Here is a 7,500-nt window from a genome sequence, read left to right on the forward strand (position 1 = left end):
GAAACCGGGCGGCGTCGTTGCGCGAGGGATGGAGGAGGGAGGGAGGGAGGGCAGGGTCGACGAGCGAGCCCCGGCCCCCGACACACACAGCCTCCAAGACCACAACACAAGAACGCCGCCGCAGCCGCGGGACCGGGACGCCCTCCAAACCGCATCTCCTCCCACCCGCCGGGCGGTTCTTCCCCCCCCACCCAACACCTTGACCCCGGGTGACCGCCCAGACCCTACGTGCCCGGCCGCCCCCCATTCGGGGGGTCCGACAGCACGGCCGCGGGTCGGCCAGACGAGGAAAGGAGGAGGGAGAGAGAAAAAACCGGCGACGGGCGGGGAGGGGGGAACGACACGGACGAACGAGGGCCGGCGACGACGACAGGAGCGCCCGCGACCCAGCCTCCCCCCGGAAAGCGCCTCACAAGGTGACCCAGAGACCGCCAGCCCGGGCGGCGACGGGGCACGCGGGGTTGAACCGGCGGGAATCACACTGCACACTCCCCGAGCAGTCCCGCCACCACGCCCACGGCACCGAGCCGACCCAAGACCGACGGGCCCCCGGGAGCCCCGGGAGACACCAACACGAGAGAGACCGAGACGGACACACCGACGCCGACCGCCAGAGACCCTCGAGCGGCAGCGGATCCCGACGTCCGACGACGCGCCGGACGCGGCCAACCACCGTTCCCCCAAAAACGTCCGCCCCCGAGGGTGCGATCAAGTCCCGCAAGACACGGGCCCTCCCGGACACCGAGGAGGGGGAGGAGATCCCGCGATTTCCCCCGGTCGTGGGAACACTGCCGCGGAAGGGGGAGCGAGGCGACCACCGCACGGCCCGAGAGCACACACGACACGCACCACACGCGCGGTGTACGCCCGGTCGCGGGAGGGGCACAAGACGTGAACGCGCGCGGGCCAAGGGGACGCACGCGGCGGACGGCACGGGAGGAAGGGGAGACGGGTGGGACCGGGAGCCCACCGCCGCCATCCCCACCCTCCGCCCCACGGCGACCCTCGGGGTGAGGGGGGTACCGCGCACGCGGGCAAGCGCGCGGCCCTTTCCCCGCCACCACCACCACAACCAGAAGAACCCCACACCAGCTCAGCGCGACGGCAGGACGACGAGCTCTGCCCCGCGTGATCCCTCCTCGAACTCGGAGCGGGGAGGCGCGGGCCGCGGTAGACGAGAGAACGGACGCTGCGCGCATGAGGCGGTCGCGGGCGGCGGGCACTCGAGGGGCCCGCTCGGGAGGAGCCCCTCCGAGGGTCACAGCACACCCTTTTCCGAGGGATAGCTAGAGAAGGCAACATTTCTCACTGAGGGCGGGACGGACCCGACCCGACGAGTCCCGGCAACCAAGAGCTGCGACGCACGGGCTCAGCGACAAGACCCACGCGGCGTGTGCGCGCGCGGGGGGTCTGCGGTACCGGCAAAGATCTCTCTCTTCTCTCTTTCCAGGGTTTTAACTTGAGCTTCCGCGGACAGAGGAGACCTGCGACAGGTCAGCCCCCGAGAGCCAGGCCTCTCAAAGCCCCCCAACAAAAAAAACAGGAGCAGAGAGTTTAAAAACTTAAAAGGGCCAGCCCCGCGACCGCTCAGCACCACCCTACGCGCAAGGCCTACGGGCAAAGGCCAAGATAGAAAGCACGGGGTGGGCGCTCACCCAAACGAGGGGGGGCCGCCGCCCCACCCTTCTCAGGACAAGGAACCACACATCTGGTTCTTTTTTTCTACCGCACTTTTCTCGACCCCCTTTTTTTCTGGTCTCCGCAACACAGAGCCGACCGAGGCGGGAAGACAACTCGCAGCGAAACGGAGCACGGGAGGCAACGCCGGGGAACGGGAAGCGCCACCACCAGCTCAGAAGCGGGCACCTTGGCAATCAAAGCCGGGAACGCTCCAGGAGCACCAGAGGCTCGCGAAAAGCCGGGCGCACACATACCCGACGGGAAAGGGCATGCGGCGCAAACGGACCAGCCACCCTCCCCGGTTCGGGGAAAGGGAGAGGGCCAAGATGGAACACAACACCGCGTGAACCGCAGGGACAGCAGAGCCCCTGACGCGCCCACGAAGACCCCGCGAACCACGACGAGAAGTGCGCGCGGGTCGGCGTTCGGGCCGGACAGCCGCACCCCTGCCTACCACACACCACCGGCACAGATGGGGAGGAGAGACGAGGGGCCCGCTGGCAGAACGAGAAGCGCGGTCGCCATTCGCATGGAATGACCATTCGCCATGAATGTCCGTCCCTCGCCTGGCGCGGCTTAGGCCCCGGCCCGAAGACAACGCAGAGGCACCACATCGATCCAACCGAGCGAGAGCAGGCCACCACCGGGAGGACGGCCAGCGGGATCTTACACAACCGGGTAAAGCGAGAGAGACGAGAAAACACACGCACGAGAAAGAACGGGAGAGGAATGCCACCGGACAAGCCACCACAAAAAAAAAAAAAAAAAATGCGCTCGGGAGGCAACAAGGAGGGCTCGGGAGCTCCTTTTAAATGGAAGGGGGAAAAAAAAAAAAAAACCGTGCGCTCGGGAGGCACGTGGCGGAGGCACGTGGCAGAAAGGCCGGATAACACACAAGGAGGCTCGGGAGCTCCTTAATTAAAAAAAAAAAAAAAAAAAAAAAGCCAGGGGAGGGGAAACAGCAAGCGGAATTAGTCCCCTCGTCGCCCCTGGATCCACCGTTCCACCCGGTGCAGGTGACAACAACCACGTGGAAATCGGGGAAAAAAAAAAAAAAAAAAGCCTGACACGCATCATGCAGCGCCCGGTTGTCACAAGCTGAACAACAGCAAGAGCACGCAAGCAAGCACGGGAAAGCAAGAAGCGTACTCGGGTAATAGCTTCGGGAGCTACGGAGACCCGTGGGCAGATAAAAAGGCTGGACAAGCAAACAGCCTTGGGAGGGCCTCCAATGTCCTTTAGTCTCAACAATCACAGGACAGCGTGTCAGTACATATCTCCAGGTCCAATATGGACAGATAGCCAACATCAAAACCACAAAAGACACAGGGAGGAAATTCACAGGCCACAGGGAACATCTGGAAGTCACGCCTCGTGACCTGTCCCAAAAATGTCCCCATAAACAAGAGAACCGGACCTCAGAGGGACAACTGGTCGACCTGATAACCATGAGTGCTCCTAAACCGAGAAAGCCATGATAGAAAGCCGAGCCCATAGCTTCCCCTCGGCTTCAGGATACAGAGTCCCGGCGCTGTGGACCGAGATCCTTGGAGGGAGGAAAAAAAAAAAAAAAAAGGCTCCAAAGCTCCAGGGAGCCGGGCCACATCAGCTTGGAAGCCGGGGACGTGCCATCCTCTCGGCCTCAAGAAGTCAGGGGCCCCGCTGACGGGGACAGAGAGGGCTCCTGGAGATAAAAAAAAAAAAAAAAGGGCTCCAGAGCTCCAGGGAGCCGGGCCACATCAGCTTGGAAGCCGGGGACGTGCCATCCTCTCGGCCTCAAGAAGTCAGGGGCCCCGCTGACGGGGACAGAGAGGGCTCCTGGAGATAAAAAAAAAAAAAAAAAAAAAGGGCTCCAGAGCTCCAGGGAGCCGGGCCACATCAGCTTGGAAGCCGGGGACGTGCCATCCTCTCGGCCTCAAGAAGTCAGGGGCCCCGCTGACGGGGACAGAGAGGGCTCCTGGAGATAAAAAAAAAAAAAAAAAAGGGCTCCAGAGCTCCAGGGAGCCGGGCCACATCAGCTTGGAAGCCGGGGACGTGCCATCCTCTCGGCCTCAAGAAGTCAGGGGCCCCGCTGATGGGGACAGAGAGGGCTCCGGGACAAAGATTACAAAAAAAAAAAAAAAAAAAAAAAAAAAAATGCTCCAGAGCTCCACGGAGCCGGGCCACATCGGCCTGGAAGCCGGGGACACCGCATCCTCTCGGCCTCAGAAACCTAAGTTCCCCTGCCTGGGACCAGGGACTTGTGGAGAAGCTCCGAAGCTCCACGGAGTCGGGGCCGGGCCATGGCGGCTAGCAAGCCGGGGCCATCGCATCCTCTCGGCCTCAGAAACGCAGTCCCGTGGACCGGACCGAAGCCTTCTGGTCGACCTGAGTAAGCTGCCACCAAGCCCAGCATCGGTCCCAATAGGGTGTACAGCCACTACCTCTCCCCGCAGAGCTCCAGGTACAACCCCCTGGGTAGAGACCCAACTTAAACACGTGGCCACCTCCGGGAAGCACCCGCCTGCTTGCCGGGCCTCCCGTCACCCTGGCCGCCTCGCAACAGGCACTTCCCCGTCCTTTGTCATCAACCGGGGAACAGGAGCGTCGGTCGCCGCAGAAACTTGTCACCACTAGGTGTCACCAGAGAACGGTCTCCATCGACCAAGCAAACCGAGAGGACAGATCGCTCATGGCCGCCGCAATCACTCACTCCCTCCCTCTGGAGGGTCCTCCCTAGCTCAGGGGGACACTAACCCACGCACGACGGGAGCAGGGGACCCACCGCTTCTCCCGAATGACTGACACAAACGGTCCCCGTCGTCCAGCCCGAACACAGCAAACGAACGAACGCGGGCTGGGCTCGGGCCGACCTCCTCAGCAACCCGAAACCGAAAGTGGGTCAGGGAGGGAGGGAGAAAGGGAGGGAGCCCTGAAAGCAGGAGAAATCATCGGTCTCTAAGTGAAAGGACTAACTGACTAACGAAAAACAAAACAAAATTAAGACAGAATTGAATAAAGAAAAAGACACATTCTAAACACGGATTCCCCACCCTCCCCCCACCCCCAAAAGCTGCAAAGAGCCAACTTTGGAAAGCAGCACGGAAGCTTTTTCTCTCCTACACACAACTCAACCACCATCTTATCTTCATATTTTCAGCTCCCGCCTGCCTTGGAGAGTTACTGAGTTTACGCACTACTAAGTTCAGCACAAAAAAAAAAAAAAAAAAAAAAAAAAAAAAAAAAAAAAAAAAAAAAAAAAAAAAAAAGTCCGCTCTCAGGAGGCAGGCAGAGAGAGAGAGACAGAGAGACAGAGAGACAGAGAGACAGAGAGAGACAGAGAGAAAGAGATAGACAGAGAGAGGCAGACAGAGAAAGAGAGAGACAGAGAGACACAGATACAGAGAGAGACAGACAGACAGACAGACAGACAGACAGAGAGAATGTTGGGAGTGGGAGATGACCAATCAAGGAATCAATATCATTGCAGGGTGGATATGGGCATTAGTGGGGAAGGGGTTTCCTTTGGAGGTGGTTAAACTCTGGACCATTTTATTAAAAATAAAAATGGGGTTAAATATAGCCACATCGGGAAGATTGCTAAAGAGAATGCAGTTCAGAGTCTAGAGCCCAGAGCTTGGGACACTCTAGACGACCACAGGTCTCCCATCCATCCCCCATAAACCAGAGACAGACAGAGACAGAAAGAGACAGACAGACAGAGATCCTCAAGTAAATTTCAGGGCTGGAGAAAGAAAGAGAGAGAAAGAGAGAGAGAGAGAAAGAGAGAGGCAGAAAGAGACAGAGACAGAGATCCTCAAGTAAATTTCAGGGCTGGAGAGAGAGAGACAGAGAGACAGAGAGACAGAGAGACAGAGAGACAGAGAGAGACAGAGAGAGAAACATAGAGAGACAGAGACCCTCAAGGTAATAAAAACATACCATTACACAAACCCTGTCACACAGTAAAATCAGTCCCATGAGGAAATGTATTGCTACGATTACCTACCAAAAGGAAGGAAGGAAGGAAGGAAGGAAGGAAGGAAGGAAGGAAGGAAGGAACAAAGGAACAAAAAGAGTTGTCTTCAGTACACAGGTCTAGAATTAGAGAACGGGGGGGGGGGAGATGGCTCAGCGGTTAAGAGCACTGGGTGTTCTTCTATAGGTCCTGAGTTCAATTCTCAGCAATCACATGGTAGCTTACAACCATCTGTAATGGGGTCCGGTTCCCTCTTCTGGTGTGTCTGAAGACAGCTATAGTGCACTCCTATACATACAATAAATACATAATTCTGTTTAAAAAATTAGAAAAGTTTACAGAAATCAGACACAAGCCCACTAGATGGCAAGGAAAAGCACTCACAGCTGAAATATAACACATGCATGCACACACATACACACACGCACACGCACATGCACACACATGGTAATCTGTTACAGTGTCCCCCTTGTGTAGTTCAAATTTGACTTGACTCTGGAGTGACAGTTAAAAAGCACCATGCCAGAGCAAATAGTTTAAAGACAGATGCTTGGGTTTGGAAAAACTTAAAAAAAAAAAAAAAAAAAAAAAAAGTGGATTTTCCTCTTTTGGCTTGTCTAAGAGAGAGCACACATTTTAGGCAAAAAAGATACTTATGGGCTAAAATTCCATATTTCTGAACTTGAGAGCCAGAGAGACAGACAGAGAGACACAGAGAGACAGAGACCCTCAAGTAAATTAAAAGGAAGACACACCATCACACTAAGGAAGGAAGGAAGGAAGGAAGGAAGGAAGGAAGGAAGGAAGAAAGGATAAAAATAATTATCTTCAGTACACTGGTCAAGAATTAGAAAAAATTTAAAGAAATCAAACGCTTGCATGCACACACACACATAGGGGACATGAGTTTTAGGAAAAACAGATACTTATGGGTTAACATTCTAGCTTTCTGAACTTCAGGGAGGGCTACAGAGACTGACAGAGAGAAAGGGAGAGGGAAAGAAAAAAAGAGAGAGAGAACACACAGAGAGAGACAGAGTGGCAGAAAGAGAGAGACAGAGAGAGAGACAAAAGACCCTCAAGTAAATTAAAATGAAAACACACTAAGGGAGGAAGGGAGGAAGGGAGGAAGGAAGGAAGGAAGGAAGGAAGGAAGGAAGGAAGGAAAAAGGAAGGAAAAAAGAAGGGAGGAAGGAAGGCAGGCAGGCAAAAGTAATTATCTTCAGTACACTGGTCAAGGATTAAAAAAAAATTTTTTTAAAGAAATCCAACACAAGCCCACTAGACAGTAAGTAACAGCACTCACAGCTAAAATAGAAAACACACACAGAGAAACTCTGTCATAAAATCCAACATGTTTTCTTCTTGTTTATTGATTTTTTTTATTATTATTTTTTTCAGTCTGTGTGTGTGAGCTCTCTCTCTGCTGCCTATATGCCTGCATGCCAGAAGAGGGCACCAGAACCTAGGAGGACACACCGTACGGCTCCTGAGAATCGAGGTTTTTGACTAAAAGAGAGAGAGAGAGAGAGAGAGAGAGAGAGAGAGAGAGACAGACAGACAGACAGACAGACAGACAAAGAGAAAAAGAAAGAAAATCAAATTCTAATCTGTGCGGCTCTTCTAGTGACGGTTAAGGCTTATCCTAACTACTAAAAATTGTTTTTCCTTCACATAAAGGGGTGGGGGTGGGGTGACATGTGGATGGCAGCCATCTTGGCCGCTGACTGACTTCACCAAGATGGAGGCGGCCGGCCATGTGACCAGTAACTGTTCCAGGTCGCTTCTGTCTCTCCCTTTACCCGCCTCTAGGGGTCGCACGTTGCACGTGCAGATTAATGAGGAGGAGGAGGAGGCGCCCA

This window comes from Arvicanthis niloticus, unplaced genomic scaffold (genome assembly GCF_011762505.2).
Source record: "Arvicanthis niloticus isolate mArvNil1 unplaced genomic scaffold, mArvNil1.pat.X pat_scaffold_885_arrow_ctg1, whole genome shotgun sequence".
Classification (NCBI taxonomy): domain Eukaryota; kingdom Metazoa; phylum Chordata; class Mammalia; order Rodentia; family Muridae; genus Arvicanthis; species Arvicanthis niloticus.